General features: G+C 46.6%; 1 protein-coding gene and 1 long non-coding RNA gene across 2 annotated transcripts in view; one reads left to right on the top strand and one right to left on the bottom strand.

The window, feature by feature from the left end:
- Positions 1-18,236, bottom strand: part of KCNB2 (potassium voltage-gated channel subfamily B member 2) — a 304,602-nt gene that overhangs the window by 3,779 nt on the left and 282,587 nt on the right. The gene's annotated exons all lie outside the window — the stretch shown is intronic.
- The window catches only part of LOC127045431 (uncharacterized), a 104,360-nt gene that overhangs the window by 28,142 nt on the left and 57,982 nt on the right, over positions 1-18,236 (top strand). The window contains exon 3 of the long non-coding RNA XR_007772701.1: positions 72-147. This is a non-coding gene — a long non-coding RNA (uncharacterized LOC127045431). The remainder of the gene's footprint in view (positions 1-71; positions 148-18,236) is intronic.

Here is an 18,236-nt window from a genome sequence, read left to right as displayed (position 1 = left end):
AAATAAAGTCAAAGTTATCTAAATTTTTTCTTTTATTTTTTCTTTCTTTCTTTTATTTGATTTTCACAAAGAAAAACTCTAGATTTACCCACATCAAGTCAAATACTGCTTGTCTTATTGACTCCAGAGGGTCTACTTATGAGTAAGGTAAGCATGATTTGGCCTATAATTTTAAAATAAAAAGGTTGATATTCATTAATACAAATTAACTCTACAGGCAAATAATATAAAATGCCACAGTTTCTGTAATTGTGTTAAACATTCATCTTTTAGCATTCAGAATTAAATGTAATTATTTTAAACCTTACTCACTGGTGAGAAACTGAATGGCTGATTATGATGGGGTGTACAACCCCATACTGGGCTTGAAGGGGTTAAAGGGCTGTACTGGGCCCAGATAGCCCCACCTCTCCAGACCTGCAGAGCATGCTCCAACTGAAGAAAGAGTTGAAAAGGGAGCAACCCAGCACAGAAGAAGGGAGGCTGGGGAGGAGGACAGACTCTCCATGAGTGTTCTTGACAAGGATGCCAGAGAAGCCTTCCAGAGGGAGGAAGACTGTATGTTGAGCCTGGCTGGGGCTTACAGTTTTGGTTGCCTTTTCTTTTTGCCTCATATCAGACTGGAGGAGAAAGGCAGATTGTAGGAAGTGACCCAGGGAGGGTAACTCAGAAGGCACCTTCAGGGGCCAGACATAGTTGACCGTCTTAGAGTCATGGGTCAGAGCCTGGTTGAGTGGGTGGGTCCAGGCTCCCCTGCTAAGGACCCCTATTACAGGAAAGACATAGACCTCCTGCCACCTGAATGCACCTCTGATTAAGAGAAGGACTGAAAATCCTACCCACAGAGAGGATGGCACTAAGAATGGTAACTACTAGGTCACCAAGCACCCTATTACACCGATTAACATGTTCTGAAATTAATCATTCAATTTAGCTAATTTAGTGCACACATCTCTCATTTCATCACATATAAAATCAAACATCAATTTTTAAACTAGAAAAGTCTAAACTAGGAAAGAAAAAGAAATGCCTTAAGAGCCTGATCCCGCATCACTGTGATATCTATGACAGTTTGGGTGCACTTAAAGAATGAAGGAAACGGCCCTCTGATTAGGCAAAAGCTTGGTTGAGAAGTAAAACCTTATACAGTAGCCTGAAGGCAAACAAAATCAAGTTCTCACAGATCATTGTATGGAACAAGTTCCACAGATTGTTGTGGAAATGGCTTGATCTCAGTCTAAGGAGAAACATTTTGCCATTAATTTTAATGGGAAACAGGAATTTCAATGTCTTGTAGCTTTCATTTTGTCAGGAATATCTGGTCATTTTTCTTCAGATAGCTAGCATGATGATAAAAGAACAGAATATATTACAGAATTTAATGGTTTTAGCATTTAGTTCAATTATTTGTAAGATAAAGGAATATGGGCAGCCTTGACATTATTTATGAAAGTTTAACAGTTATGAGAAACAAATCCATAGAAGTACTTTATTTGGAAAAGCATTTTTTTTTAAAAAGCCATAAGTAACTCAAGGTTTCCATTGTACTAATACTAGTAGTACCAATGTTAATTATTTTCTACTTTACTATTTAATTGATGCTCAGTCAAAAAGCCTTTGTTCTCATTTCTCAGAAATGGTTCATTTAAAATCATCTTTTGGTGTTTGGTGTTCTTCCAAAGACACAATAAGGCAGCCAGAAGTGCTCTAATATACAAAAAAATATAGAGTGCAATAAAGCAATATACAAATCTGTCCTACATGTGACGGCTGACTCACTGACCCCAATGGAAATAACAGAGATAGGGCAGCGGCGTATCATCGCCTAGGCCAACAAGGCCTAGGCCTTGGGCAGCAAATTTGCTCATGACCCCTCCCCAACTCCGCCCCTTCCCCAAATCCCCAGCCCGCCTCCTCCCCCAGGCACGCTGCGCTTCCCTCCTTCCACCTCCCTCCCAGGCTTGCCGCCCAAAAGCGCTGGGAGGGAGGGAGGGAGGGAGGGAGGGAGAAGCAAGTAGCGTTGCGCTTGGAGGAGGCAGAGCAGAGGAGAGCTGGGGCCCACGGGCACGGGGAGTAACCCGGGGGAGGGCCGGGAACCGCTCCTCACCCCAGCTCACCTCCGCTCCACTGCTGTCAGTCCTCGAGCATGCCGCAACTCCCCTTCTCCTCCCTCCCAGGCTCGCTGCACAAAAGCACTGGGAGGGAGGGAGGGAGAAGCAAGTAGCGGCGCAATCAGAGGAGGCGGAGCAAAGGTGAGCTGGGGCCAGCAGGTGCGAGGAGTGACTCTTGGAGGAGGGGGCAGGGAACCGCTCCCTGCCCCAGCTCACCTCCACTCCACCGCTGCCATCCCCCGAGCGCGCCACAACTCCCCTTCCCCCCTCCCTCCCAGACTTACCGTGGGGGAGCAGAGGTGAGCTGGCGGGGGGCGGGGGGGGGGAGAAGCAGCAATTTTTTGAGGGACTGGAGGCACCAAATTTGTTAATCCACTGAGGTAGGGGCCATTGGCTTGGGCTAGCTCATACTTTGAGAGGTACACAGTCTTTTCAAGTTGAGCTGTAACTTACAGCAGACTCAGCTCTCTAAATACAAACAAAAAAGGCCACTGAGATCTGAGAGTCATTCCCAGATACAATCCCCAGGTTTTTTTTTTTTCAACTCAGAATAATGCAGAATAAACATACAAAGTAGAACCCATCACCCATGCTTTGGAGTAACTTCAGATTCTCTCCTGTCAACCCTCTTCCTTCTGAGGAGAACCATTTATATTAGGGCAATAAGAGCCATCTACTTGTGGTCAGTGAATCCTGAACCATCTATTTTGGTCTTCCTTTGACCCACAGTCCAAGCAGAGGGAGGAAAGAAGCTGTGCTCTAGTTAACCTGGGCTGTATGTGTCATTACACTTCTATTCAGGGCATTGCTAGGGGCATGTTCTCAATAGAAAGTCATCCCACTTCCCATTCAGGGAAAAGAAGTGAACATTAGCAAACTGCTACAGGATGGTAAGAGAACGTGGAAGGGATAAGATTGTATAGCCATGTACCAATAAGTGGTCCTGGAACTGAAATCCTTCATGGCTTGAGGTCAGTTATCAAAGGAATGGATTCCCAAGCAAATCATATTGCAGTGCAACCACTCCTCACTCAACTGTGGGACATGCCTTATCTATGTTAGAATATCAGGTTCTTCTCCGAGTGCTTGCTCATATCCATTCCAGTTAGGTGTGCGCGCGCCGCGTGCACGTTCGTTGGAGATTTTTACCCTAGCAACACTCGGTGGGCCGGCAGGGTGCCCCCTGGAGTGGCGCCGCTATGGTGCCGGATATATACCCCTGCCGGCCCCTCCGCTCCTCAGTTCCTTCTTACCGCCCGTGTCGGTCGTTGGAACAGTGGAGCGCAGCTTAGCTGATCTCCACCTCCCTAGCGATTCACTCGTTTCTATTGTAATTGTGTATATAGTTCAATTTCTTCAAGTATAGTTAGTGTTTAGTTATTAGTTCTGTAGTAGTTATTGTATATAGTTAAGAGGGATCGGGGGTTAGCCCCTTCCCCTCCCCCGGTACCAGGGCCCATGCCCGGTTCACCGGGCTTCAAATAGTGCTCGGCCTGTCATAGGCCGATGCCCACAGGAGACCCTCACGACTCCTGTCTTAAGTGCTTGGGTGAATCCCATCTGACGGACAAGTGCCGCATCTCTAAGGCGTTCAAGCCCCGGACTAAAAAAGAGCGGGACATTCGCCTAAAACAACTGCTGATGGAGGCAGCGTTGACTCCTCAGTCCTCGGCACCATCAGCGGCACCGGGAACAAGTGCCTCCTCGGCACCGGAGCGCACGCCAACACTGAAGGCTCCTCGACATCAGCCATCAGCGGCCCAAGCTTCCACCCGGCACTGTTCGCTCTCATCACGGAGCAAGAAGCACAAGCCTCCTGTGGCTGCTATATCTACACCGCAGTCTGAGCACTTAGCCAAGTTGGACTGCCCAGCACCGTCAACTGCTGCGGCACCGACGTCCTCTGCACCGTTGATTCTGGCCTCGCAAGACCGTCGAGTCCGGTGCTTACCAGCTCCCCAGCACGCGCCGTGGTTGAGCTTATCGTGCCCTCCACTCCGGAGACGTTCTCCATGGCACAGGACTTGATTGCCTTGACGGAGCCTGAGCTGCCTCAACCCCTGGCGCCGCCGGTGCGGGTTCCTCAGTCCATAGGCAAGCTGGCCCTCATGAGACCTTCTTCGCCTGGCACCATGGAACGTCGCCGGTCCCGATCCAGGTCCCACAGGCATTCTTGGTCCCGCCATTGATCCCGGTCCCGCGGCCGCTCGCAGTCCCGGTACCGTTCCCCATCGAGGTACCGGTCGTACTCGCGGCACCGCTCGAGGTCCCGGTCACCGTCCAGATACTACCGGCACTGCTCCAGATCTCGGCACCACTCGCAGCACCATACTTCTCGCAGCTGATCTCGGCACAGTGATTCCAGGCACTGTCGACCTCCCGGCACCACGCTGGTCGCAGGTCCCAGTCCCGGCCCCGTCACGACTCTCGATACCGTTCTCCGCCCCCCCATGGCCGTCTCGTCATCCGTCGATCTCCTCCTATGCAGACACTGCATCATATGGGGATTTGGATAACCACCAGGGACCTCATCAGTGGCCCTTTTGGACACTTTGGGCTTACCACCAAACCCAAGGTGATCCGCATATACCATCGCACTCCGGCCCTTCTGAACATCGGGCGCCAGAGACCACAGTGAGCAGACCTCCCCCGGCGGGTACAGAGGAATCTCCAACCCACGTGCCAGACCCACAAGATCTGCCGCCTCAGGACATCCCCCAAGAACAGGAGTCGATCCAAGACCTGCTGGTCCCTGGGGTTTCATCCTCTTCTTCCCCGGATGAAGCGGTGGCGGGGACGTATACATCTGGATCACCCCCAATCGACCTCAGGTTACACCAGGACCTTCTGCGCCGTGTCGCCCTCAATATCAACTTGCCCGTAGAGGAAGTTCCTGAGATGGACGACCCGGTTGTCAGTATACTGTCGGCGGAGGCTCCAACCAGGGTGGCCCTCCCCTTCATCTGCGCGATCCAGGCTAGAGCGGATACCATCTGGCAATCCCCGGCATCCGTACCACCCACAGCCAGAGTGACATGGTGCCCTCCAAAGAGTACGAGTACCTGTATATACACCCTCCTCCTTGTTCATTGGTGGTACAGTCCATCAATGAACGGGAGCGCCATGGCCAGCAAGCCCCTTCTCCTAAATCAAGGGAGGCCAGGCGAATGGATTTGTTGGGGAGAAAGATCTATTCCGCGGGAGGCCTCCAACTCAGGGTGGCGAGCCAGCAAGCCATCCTGAGTAGGTACAGCTATAACACCTGGGAGGCAGTAGGGAAGTTTGTAGAGCTCGTCCCGCAGGACTCCCACCAGGAATTCACAGCTCTCCTGGAGGAAAGGAAAAAGTTGCACGGACCTCCCTCCAGGCCTCGCGGGATGCCGCCGATTTGGCATCTAGAACCATCGCATCTGGGATTGCCATGCGGCATATATCGTGGCTGCAAGTGTCAGGCCTGCCACCTGAACTCCAGTACACTATACAGGACCTATCCTTTGATGGCCAGGGCCTCTTCTCCCAGAAGACGGACCCTCGGCTACAGAGTCTGAAGGACAATTGCGTAACTATGCGTTCGCTGGGAATGCATATGCCACAGACTCAAAGACGATCTTTCCGGTCGCAACCTCAGCGCCCCTGCCACCCGCCTCGACCAAGGCAAGACTTCACCAGAAGGCAAGGTCGTACCTCTTGCAGACGACAGTCTGGACCTCAGGGGGGTAACAATTCCAGTCCCACCAAGCCACTGGCGGGACCGAAGCCAAACTTTTGAGGGTGCACCCGAGAGCACTGTACCAATGACCTCCCAGGATCCTTTTCAGTTCGCCAACCGCCTTGCCGCATTCCTCCCTGCGTGGTCCCAGCTAACTTCAGACCGTTGGGTCCTCTGCACAGTGGAGTGTGGCTACTGCCTTCAGTTTGTTTCAACCCCACCTTCCCACCCTCCCTCCTCGTCCCTCTTCAGGGACCGCTCTCACAAGCAACTCCTTCTGCAGGAGGTTTTGAGGCTCCTTGCGATGGGAGCTATAGAGGAGGTTCTGGAGGAATTAAGGGGCAAGGGGTTCTATTCCAGATATTTCCTAATTCTCAAGGCAAAAGGGGGCCTCCGGCCTATCCTGGACCTGTGAGGACTGAACAAATTCATGAGAAAGTTCAAGTTCCGCATGGTCTCCCTGGGAACCATCATCCCTTCCCTGGATCCCAGAGATTGGTACGCTGCTGACATGAGGGACGCATATTTCCACATCGCGATTTACCCTCCGCACAGAAGGTACCTACGCTTCATGGTGAATCGTCAACATTACCAATTTGCGGTCCTTCTCTTTGGCCTCTCGTTGGCCCCTCGGGTATTCATGAAGTATATGGCGGTAGTCGCTGCCTCCCTCCGCCGTCGTTGAATACATGTCTTCCCATACCTTGACGACTGGCTTATTCGAGGGACCTCCGAGGCTCAGGTCACCGCTCATGTAAACGTCATCAAGGGCCTATTCACCCGTCTAGGCCTGATTATCAATCTGGACAAATCCATTCTGTTACCTACGCAGAGGAGAGAATTCATAGGGGCCATGCTGGACTCCAATCTTGCAACGGCCAGCTTGCCACCACAGCGGTTTCAGGCTATAGTCTCCCTTATACAGCGACTACAAAGCTTCCCAACAACCTCTGTCCGCACCTGCCTCGGCCTCCTCGGTCACATGGCTGCGTGCACCTTTGTTACGAAGCACGCGAGACTGCGCATGCGTCCTCTTCAGACTTGGCTCGCCTCAGTCTATCGTCCATGCAGGGATGCCATAGACATGATAATCACGGTTCCACCAAGCATTCTGGGCTCCCTCGACTGGTGGCTGACGCCCTCTCTGGTGTGTGCCGGTCATCCGTTCCATCCGTCACAGCCCTCGGTGTCTCTGACAACAGACGCTTCCTCTCTCGGCTGGGGTGCTCACTTAGGGCACCTTCGCACCCAGGGCCTTTGGTCCTTTCAGGAGCTGGCGCTTCACATCAATGTCCGCAAACTGAGAGCAGTCCGACTGGCATGCCAGACCTTCCAGCATCACCTACAGGGCCGTTGTGTTGCAGTTTTCACAGACAACACAACGGCCATGTATTACATAAACAAGCAGGGAGGGACGCGATCTTCTCCCCTTTGTCAAGAGGCGATGCGACTGTGGGACTTCTGCATAGCCCACTTGATAGACCTGGTAGCCTCCTCTCTCCTAGGAGTCTGGAACTCTCTCGTGGATCACCTGAGCAGGTCCTTCCTGTCCCACGAGTGGTCCATCCATCCGGACATTCTCCTTTCAGTATTCTGGAAGTGGGGCTTTCCCCAGATAGACCTCTTTGCCTCCAGAGAACAGGAAATGCTAGGTGTTCTGCTCCCTGCAGGGTCGCTCCCCAGGCTCCCTCTCGGACACGTTCCTAATTCCCTGGGAAGGTCGTCTACTTTATGCCTTTCCGCCCTTTCCCCTAGTCCACAGAGTCCTGCTCAAGCTCCACAGGGACAGGGACAGGCTATTCCTGATCGCTCCGGTGTGGCCGAGGCAGCACTGGTACACCATGCTGCTCGACCTATCTCTAGCGGACCCGATACCTCTGCCACTCTGCTCGGACCTTATAACACAGGACTTCGGCAGACTTCACCACTCGGACCTGCAGTCCCTCCACCTGACAGCATGGCTGCTGTCTGGCTAAACCAATCCGAATTGTGCTGTTCCACCCCTGTGCAACAGGTCCTCCTGGGAAGCAGAAAGCCTTTCACGCGGGCGACGTATCTCGCCAAGTGGAAGCACTTCTCCCATTGGTGCGCCCAGTGTAACCTTATTCCCGAAGGCGTATCGGTCCCCATTATCTTGGACTACTTATGGTACCTCAAGGAGCAGGGCCTGGCGCTCTCTTCGATAAGGGTGCATCTGGCCGTGATTTCCACCTTCCATCCTGGGGAATCTGGCAGTTCGACCTTCTCTCACCCTATAGTTTCCAGGTTACTTAAGGGCTTGGAGCGCCCTTCCCCTACCTGGGATCTCAACCTTGTATTAGCTAGTCTCACGGGCCCTCCCTTTGAGCCATTAGCCACACGTTCACTGCTGTACCTGTCCTGGAAGACGGCCTTCCTCGTCGCTATCACCTCGGCCGGACGAGTATCGGAGCTTTGTGTTTTGATGGTAGACTCCCCGTATACGATCTTCCACAAGGCCAAGGTACAGCTGCGACCGCATCCGTCTTTCCTTCCCAAGGTGGTCTCTGCCTTCCACATTAATCAAGACATTTTTCTACCGGTCTTCTTCCCGAAGCCGCACGCATCGCGCCGGGAACAACAGCTACATACCCTGGATGTCCGCCGGGCCCTCGCCTTTTACATTCAGAGGACTAAACCTTTCAGACGCTCGCCTCAGCTATTGGTAGCGGTTGCAGAGCGCATGAAAGGCATGCCTATCTCTTCCCAGAGGCTCTCATCCTGGGTGACGTCCTGTATCCGGACATGCTACGACTTGGCCCGCGTCCCGACTGGCCATCTCACCGCCCACTCTACTCGGGCTCAAGCCTCGTCCGCTGCTTTCCTGGCCCACGTTCCCATCCAGGAAATATGTTGCGCAGCTACCTGGTCTTCCGTCCATACTTTTGCATCTCACTATGCACTGGTCGAGCAGTCTAGAGACGATGCTGCCTTTGGCTCAGCGATCTTACATTCCGCAACGTCTCGCTCCGACCCCACCACCTAGGTAAGGCTTGGAAATCACCTAACTGGAATGGATATGAGCAAGCACTCGAAGAAGAAAAGACGGTTACTCACCTTTGTAATTGTTGTTCTTCGAGATGTGTTGCTCATATCCATTCCACACCCGCCCTCCTTCCCCACTGTCGGAGTAGCCGGCAAGAAGGAACTGAGAAACGGAGGGGCCGGCAAGGGTATATATCCAGCACCATAGCAGCGCCACTCCAGGGGGCGCCCTGCCGGCCCACCAAGTGTTGCTAGGGTAAAAATCTCCGACGAACGTGCACGCACCTAATTGGAATGGATATGAGCAACACATCTCGAAGAACAACAGTTACAAAGGTGCGTAACCATCTTTTTCCCTGTGTAAAGGTTTGAAGCCTAAATAAAGCCTGGGGTATTGCACATACCTCAGCATCCTAGAATAACATTGCTGTAGTTTGCACATCCTTGGGTTCTATAATTTTAATGTGGGGGTTAACCTCATCCCCAACCTAAGTAAATGTATCAGCCATTTTTGTGGGTCCAATGCTGTGTTACATGGCCTCGTGCCCAATAACCAATATTCAGGGTTGGACCCCCTTCCACTTAACCCCCTTCAGCCCACCTCTGAATCCTCTCACCCTCCCCCGGTGAGGGGGAATGACGGTACTCATGAAAAGTATAATTTTATTTTAAAAATTGGAAGGAAAAATAAATGTGGCCAAGGTAGGAACTGTGAAGTTGTTAATAACGTGCACTGTGCAACTGGGAGCTACTGTCAGCCAAACTGACTGCTTCCTCATTTCAGCCTGCCGCAGAATATAAAGAGTAGTATATGACATAGCCAGGTAGTACATGACAGAGTTATATTGAGATAATAAAATCATGAAGGCAGCATTTGTCTAATTTGTCATCAGACCTCACTTTAGTTAGGGGATGCTGGCCAGGATATAGGGATTATTTTGTGCACTTTTCAAAATGTGCAGTAGGACTGGAGAGGGGAAGATCTCTTCTGAGGAATGGGTGAATCAGAAATACAGCACCCCTTCTAACACTGCACTGTTAGCATTACATACAAAAACAAACCCTTTTCTAGGACTTGGACACGTGACTTTCTTGTCCAGAGAAAAGAGTGCAACTTAGTGAATCAAGGTGATGCTACCTGTTATCTCTGCATCATTCATTTTCGGTGCCAGTTGCTGGTAACATGCAAATCCTGTGTTCACCAGGGGTTTCCGTAAGAGTTGAAAATGCACATGGAATGGCAGATTTGCAATACTGTAGAATTAAGTTGTCAGCTATATATCTGTTCATGCTATTGAAGGATGTTTAGTGCAAAGGAAATGATCTTGGTTTCCTATAATCATAAAATCATAGAATTGTAGGACTGGAAGGGACGTCGTGAAGTCATCTACTCCAGTCCCTCGCACTCATGGCAGGACTAAGTATTATCTAGAATATTTCTGACAGGTGTTTGTTTAACCTGCTCTTAATAATCTCCAGTGATGCGGATTCCACAATTTCCCTAGGCAATTTATTCGAGTGCTTAGCCACCCTGACAGTTAGGAAGTTTTTCCTAATGTCCAACCTAAACTGCCCTAGCTGCAATTTAAGCTCATTGCTTCTTGTCCTATCCTCAGAGTTTAATGAGAACAATTTACCTCTCTCCTCCTTGTAACAACCTTTTATGTACTTGAAAACGGTTATCATGTCCCCTCTGTCGCCTCTTCTCCAGACTAAACAAACCAAATTTTTACAATCTTCCCTCATTGATCATGTTTTCTAGACCTTTAATTATTTTTATTGCTCTTCTCTGGACTTTCTCCAGTTTCCCCACATTTTTCCTGAAATGTGGCACCCAGAATGGGACACAGTACTCCAGCTGAGGCCTAATCAGCAGGGAGTAGAGTAGAGTAGAAGAATCACTTCTTGTGTCTTGCTTACAACAATCCTGCTAATACATCCCAGAATGATGTCTGCTTTTTTTGCAACAGTGTTACACTGTTGACTCATATTCAGCTTGCGATACACTATGACACCAGATCCCTTTCTGCAGTGCTGCTTTCTAGGCAGTCATTTCCCATTTTGTATGTATGCAACTGATTGGTACTTCCTAAGTGTAGTACTTTGCATGCAAGAATTTAACGTTTTTATTTCATTGGGACTTTGGAGTGTAATAAAACTGTGCATCATTCCACATAATATGTTTTAATTACAGGGAGTCCTCAGACTTACGACACCTGACTTACGTTGGATACCACTTATGCTTTTCAATTGACTGCCTGTTTCATCCCTTACGACGCTTGTTTCAGACTTATGATGCTCAATTTGCATAAAGTTCGCTTGAAACCACTTCCTGGTTGCGTTATATTGGTATGGAGCTAGAATTGGTCACTTCTGATTGGCTTTGAGGCAGCAGGATAGCTTATTGTCAGGTAGGGTTGCTGCTCGTTTTTTATTGGCTCCCAGCCCCAGAAAGCTTGAAAAGTGATTGGCTGAGGCTCCGCATGTGTGCCATTCTCTCCAGCTTTCTGAGCCTGTGTTGCCGGCATTCTGAGCAGCATATGTTTATTTGAATATTGTTTACAAAATACGGTGTACAGTAAATACATTGATGCTGCAGCATTAGTCATCTATAATTCATTTAGTACAAAAATCTGGGTTATTGTGGTGATACTGTGGTGATATTAATAGTGTATCAAGCCTTGGTTCAGGAACCAATCCCCCCTTCGTACCATTGATTCCTATGGGAAAAGCAGTTTGGACTTACAATGTTTCGATTTAACAACGCAATTCTGAAGAAAGAATTGTGTCGTAAGTCCGAGGACTCCCTGTATTGCAATTAAATAGATTTTACAAGTCATTAGGCAAAGTCTGGCAGGGGAGCAATAGTAACAGCAGCAACTGTCTACACAAGAAAGGTGTTGCCAGTATAGATATACCCTCCCAGTGGAGATACAGCTTATACTAGCAGGAGTTCTTTTGCTGATATATCTTATACCAGGGGTGGCCAACCTGAGCCTGAGAAGGAGCCAGAGTTTAACAATGTACATTGCCAAAGAGCCACAGTAATACATCAGCAGCCCCCCATCAGCTCCCCCACCCCACTCCCAGCGGCTCCCACTCGCCAGCAGCTCTGCCGATCAGTGCCTCCGCCTTCCTCCCCGCACCTCCCAATCAGCTGTTTCATGGTGTGCAGGAGGCTCTGGGGTGGAGGAGGGAGAAGCAAAGACACTGCAGGCTTAGGGGAGGGGGAGGGAACGAGTGGAATGGGGGCAGAGCCTGTGGCAGAGCCAGGGGCTGAGCTGTGAGCACCCCCAGCACATCGGAAAGTTGGTGCCTGTAGCTCCAGCTCCGGAGTTGGTGCCTATACAAGGAGCCACATATTAACTTTTGAAGAGCCACATGTGGCTCTGGAGCCACAGGTTGGCCACCCCTGCCTTATACCAATAGCCTGAACAAAATATGCTTCACCGGCAAAATGTATTTTTTGCTGGCATAACTGCACCTACACTAGAGCTTCTGCTATGTTGTGTAGGGGTGTGATTGTTTTTACACCCTTACCCAACATACTACGAGGCAAAACTTTTAAGTGTAGAGCAGGCCTGAGGGAGACGAGTGAAAGTGAGAGGGGGAACAGCTGAACCCTTTGAGAAACAATGCCCTGGAGATTCAGAGACAAGCTGCAGCTAAGCTTACATGTCACCTCCTCCAGGCTCCTTTGCGTCATACAGTGTTGGACTGGCTGCACAGAATTTAGGATTACTGAGGGAAATATCTGAGATATGGTTTGGCCACTTGGCCAAATGCCTAACCAGAATTTTGCGATTAATTAGGAGATCAGGTAACCAACCTACAGAATAAGGTATCATGTTTAGCATTAAATGAGTAGGCGCCATAAAAAACAGAGGAACCTGTGTATAGAGAGACACATTTGTCATACATTTTATCCTTTTAAAAGGCTCATTCATTTAACACACCCACACACATTACAGGCACATATGCAAATTTTCACTCACAAACCTCATTATTCTTGAAATTTGCTTTGGTTCTTTCTTACTCCACATTTCACTCTTGGAAAACCTACTCTCGCTCTGAGTAGTTTAGAACAGCACCACAAAATACATTTGAAACAGCATGGCAGTTGAACTATAATTCAAGACAATAGTTTACTTAATTTTTTCTTTCTGCATTAAAAATGAATATCCATATCATCTATCGATAAAGTAGTAATGGCAACTTATACTATTTATCTACAGCTACAAAAATAAAACTTCATTCAGTGTTTTAAATATTGCCTGCTAGCCTAATGTTTCTGAAGTAATGTGTGCATAGAAATCTTTTCTCTGTAGACTAATACTTAAGCCCTGATCATGCTTCTATTGAAGTGAATAGCAAAACTCCCACTGATGTCAAAAGTGCAGTATCAGACCCTTAGTGAGATTCTGTAGATACTGAAGCTTCAATATTCTCATGGCAAGAATTAGCAGCAATCTGTAGAAAATTTGGTAGATCTCCAATATTAAACTTCCTAAGTTCCTAAACCTCCTAAACTTTGTTCCTAAGCATTTAATTTACTTGAACTCATCAACCATTATTACAACAACATAGAAAAGCTTTTGTTTGTTATTATACAATATCTGAAGATCATTACATAGAAGAGGCACAGAAAGTAAGGGAGAACATAAAGGCGTAATGTAATAGGTATTCTTGCATTCCTCTCACTCTGCAACAATCCTTTTTATAAAATTACTTCTGAGGTCAGTCTCATTAAAACTAAATTATTTCATGAAGTGGTGGAAAGGACACACTAGGTCCAAACTGAAATGCAGCCACTCTGCCAAGAGAAAATTCAGAGCTGAACTGAATCAGTCAGTAAAGGAAATCAGCTTAAATTAGTTTAAATTTGCAATTAGGTAAAACTAGATTAGCTATATTATCCCTTTGATTTGAGTTCCAGTTACACATTTTTTGTCTGCATCACACATACAATCATCATATTTGGCATCTTTTTTGACACAGAGGGAAAGGACCAAATGGGCACAGAAACCAAAACTACCCTTTTATCCTCTGGGAGGGAGTTGATGCACATTGATGGGGGAGGGTTTGGCAAACCTGCACTGTCACTGCCTTTCCTGTACTCTTTTGTGTACAGAACTTCAGTTGCCAGTCCTGTCAGCCCAGCTTTCACAAGCACTAAAGCTATATACAAATACAATTATATTTGTACCAAGTATAATCATTTATAGCCTATGTTGTTTGCCTGCAGCTAATGTGAATGCAGGTACAAGTGTGGACCTATGGGCTCCTAAATGTATTTGTCAGGAAAAATAGAAAAGCAAACACCAGTATCCCATTATGCTTTTGAGGCATTATTAATAACTTCTATATTATGAGCAAAAGTCTTGTGAAGGTGTATTAGGGTGCAGGGAGTCTCTCTCTCTAAGAGCAGCAAAGAATCCTGTGGCACCTTATAGACGAACAGACCTTTTGGAGCATGAGCTTTCGTGGGTGAATACCCACTTTGTTAGATGCATTTTTTGTCTGCATCACACATGCATCTGACGTGGTATTCACCCACGAAAGCTCATGCTCCAAAACGTCTGTTAGTCTATAAGGTGCCACAGGATTCTTTGCTGCTTTTACAGATCCAGACTAACACGGCTACCCCTCTGATACTCTCTCCCTAAGGCATCTGCCCAAGGGTAGGGAAGATATATGCATCCTGGGCTTGACCCAAAGCCCACTGAAATCAATGGAAAACATTGATTCAGCAGGTTTTGGATCAAGCCATTAGGGCCTCACTGAATATTGGGTGGAATGCCCAGATATGCTCCATGGGAGCATGATCAGCTGGTTTATATGGATGGCCCAGTTCTTGGCACAGCTTGTATAGATGCTGCTGTTGGCAGCTGGTGCTAATAGAAAGGAGCATTCCCAACTGTTTTGTCTCTCAACCCCATGAATCATCCTGTGGGATGGTTCAAGAACGCGCCCCCACACCAGTGCACAACACAATCATCAGAGCAGAATTTGACCCTATATGAAGTACAGAGATGACATGAGTTGATTTCATCCCTGCCATGAGCTCTCACAATATGTATGACATGTTGCTGTGTGTGTTATTGTGCAAACCATTATTTGTAATAGAACTTTGACAACGCAGTTGTAGCAGCACTTCCTTTCCTAAAGTTTCCCTTTTGAAAGTTCACCTCTCCAACATGATCTCTGACTTCAGAATCCTGTGGCAGTCTAAACACAATGAAGGAGAGGAAAATAATTTAACAGAACAATATAAATTTGATCAAACCCATATTACAATTACAATTAGCACATCTGATGAGACTTGACAGTGTGTGTAATTACTGAACAGCTTCTCTCTGCTACTCATGATCTCTGTCCTTAATGATATTATTTAAATTTCTGACCTTTCAAGTTCAACTTTTCCCAAAATCATTTTTTTTTTAAGGATTCAGCTTGAAATTTCTCCATTGACCTTGAAGAGAGATGCATTCAGAATGCCATGAACTTTCAAGGTAGAAGGCCTGCTCAAGGGCCTAACCACTTAATGCAGCACTGTGTGGCACGTAAGTGGTACACATGGTCTTTTTACTGGCTTTCTGTGCTAGGAGAATGTCACAATAAAGGCTCAGTCTAGACGTCCTTATGGAGGTCAAACTCAATGGGAGTTTTGATTGAGGATTTGAAGACTGAATCCATAGATATTCTTTATAACATCCTTAAAGAACATCATGCGTAGTTGCTAGATGTGTGGGAAAAGACCCCTTTCTCTTCTCTACCATTCTCTGTTTCACAACTTCTGTTATGCAGCCCCCTATGTTTGGGACAGTTTCTCATTTCCTGTGTAATAAGAACCATGACCTCTATTCTTTCAGATCCCTGCTTAGCCTCCAGTTTGTTCACTGATCTCCCCATATATAATGCTGAATCCTCTTGTTCATCTTCTTGCCCAATACACTGTACTTGTCTGGACTAGATTTTAAGGGCCAGTTTGCCCCAGAGTGAATTTAAGCATCAGGATTTAGCAGGAATATGGGCTGGATCACCCACTCGTGGCTGAATACAAAGGTGGTTTGGTCTGAGATGCTTGCAAGGCAGGTATGACAGGGAGCAGTCATTCCTGGTCACGTGGATTAAGTCTGGAAGATGGAGAACCAGGAAGTTGCCAGAATCCTTTTGGACACTGGCGGTACTGTGGTTACACACAAGAAAATCAGGTACTGTGTTCCTGAACATTACAGGGAAGATGTACACATTTATCAGACACAGGGGCCAATATGTGGTGTAGACAAATTGGAGACTAAATTAGTCAGAGGCAGATATCAGGCAGTGAGGTGAGTGGAGAGGGGTGGCCAAACTATTCACTGGCCCCTGCAGTGGCCAATACAGGGGCTATGCACCAGAGGTAAACATGAGTGAGAGACCTGGAAGATAACTGCTGGATCTTATTAGCCTGGAGAAAGAAGAAAAGATCTTATGTTTTCACAAAGTTAAGCACTTTTCATGAGTACCATCATTCCCCCTCACTGGGGGAGGGTGAGAGGATTCAGAGGTGGGCTGAAGGGGGTTAAGTGGAAGAGAGTCCAATCCTGAATATTGGTTATTGGGCACGAGGCCATGTAACACAGCATCGGACCCACATAAATGGCTGATACATTTATTTAGGTTGAGGATGAAGTTAACCCCCACATTAAAGTCAAGAGTGAATGCCGGTGCAGCCTTCTCCTTTACAGTTCATCACTGTCTGTTTCATTCTCCTGCATGTCTTAATCAACATATATAATGTGTTAAAAATAGGAAAAAATTCCTATTGAAGTCTTAGTATTGCAGTTAATACTTGAAGAATCTATTATAATTATGCCTTATCCTACTAGGATAAAAATACCTATCAAATCAGCTATGGTAATTTCGTTGTTGAATAGTGAAAGGCCATCTCAGATGGAGACATGAAATCAATAGCAAACTGAGAGGCAGTATTTAATGCAGAAGAAATGTTAGTTCATTCTAATAACTGAGGACCTGAGCCAACATCCACTGAGGTCAACAGGAATCTTTCCATTGACATCAGCGGGGTTTGGATCAAGCGCTGAACATGAATATCATATTATTGACAGATGTTGTGTTGATACTAATTTATAAATATAACAGATTGTTTAATTAATACAATGGTTCAATGTAATGCAGATAAAAAGAAAAATAAAATATATTTCTAGCTAAAGTTTACTGGTAACATATGGGATGAATATAGTTAAATTTAATTTGTCATGTTGCTCCAAAAGATATGTAAAAGCAAAAGAGATACGTTTTAAGAGGGGCATGAAAACCAGCAGTTTCCATTTACAAAGTGTTTGCCAATTCAAGGGTCTTTTTGTTTGTTTTCATTTGGATTCCATCAGTTTCACTTTGGGGTTAAAAAAAATGCCAAAGACTCTGAGAAAAATCAGCCAATGTTGAATGAAACAATAAAACTCTCCCTGAAACCTATGGGGGAAAAATGTGGGTTCATTAACATTTTTGCTCATATTCACTCAAAAGGTCCACAAACCTTGGCAAGCCTTTTGATAATCATAGGTTGAGTTTTACTGGTGTTTGGATTTTGTGATGAAAGCTTTTCACAGTTCTACTAATTTGCCAGACTGGACAAAGTTTAGTATTATCATTGCCAACAATGTGCTAGACTTTTTGGAACTCCCACATAAATGATGCTGCATAAATTACCATTCCACTCTGTTGGCACTATTCTGCATTCCTTGCACACTGTAAAAGTCTACTTGCCTTAAGGGCATTTTAGGTGACCCAGGAGTGCTGACTATCCCATGGTGGTGATAATGTATCTAGACAAACAGATAGACTCAGACTATAACAGAAACATTAAATGGCAAAGCTCTATGGAGTTGTCCATGAAGGTGGTGCTGAATAACTTACCATGGCACATTACTAGATATAACACTGAAATTGCACAGTTCCATTCCCATGCCTTGTATAAACATTGTTTTTTTGCTACCATCTCCTTATATAAATGAAGATATGAAAATATACTACCAGTTTATAAGGGTTATATTGGAATGAGATTTATTTCTGAGACAGAATACCACTGAACTAGGCTGGAAAATTTCTCCAGAGGTGAAATGTTTCTATTTACTGACTGCTGTTAAACAGGTTGCTAGAAATGGCAGGAAAAACAAGGCACAGCCAAAAAAGTAGCAGCAAGGAAAAATCAGATAAGAACAATCATTTAGCTGTAGTTAATTGTAATATGGTTTGTTGACTAGATAGTATGGGAATCAGCTTATTTGATGTACAGATTTATTTTGGCATTACTCATTTTGATACAGGAACCCTGTAGTTTTTCAGCTTTTACTTGAAAATTGGATATATTTGATTTTATATATACATATAAATGCTGCCAACACAGA

Source organism: Gopherus flavomarginatus, chromosome 2 (assembly GCF_025201925.1).
Source record: "Gopherus flavomarginatus isolate rGopFla2 chromosome 2, rGopFla2.mat.asm, whole genome shotgun sequence".
Lineage (NCBI taxonomy): Eukaryota > Metazoa > Chordata > Testudines > Testudinidae > Gopherus > Gopherus flavomarginatus.
This window is presented reverse-complemented; position numbering and strand designations above follow the sequence as displayed.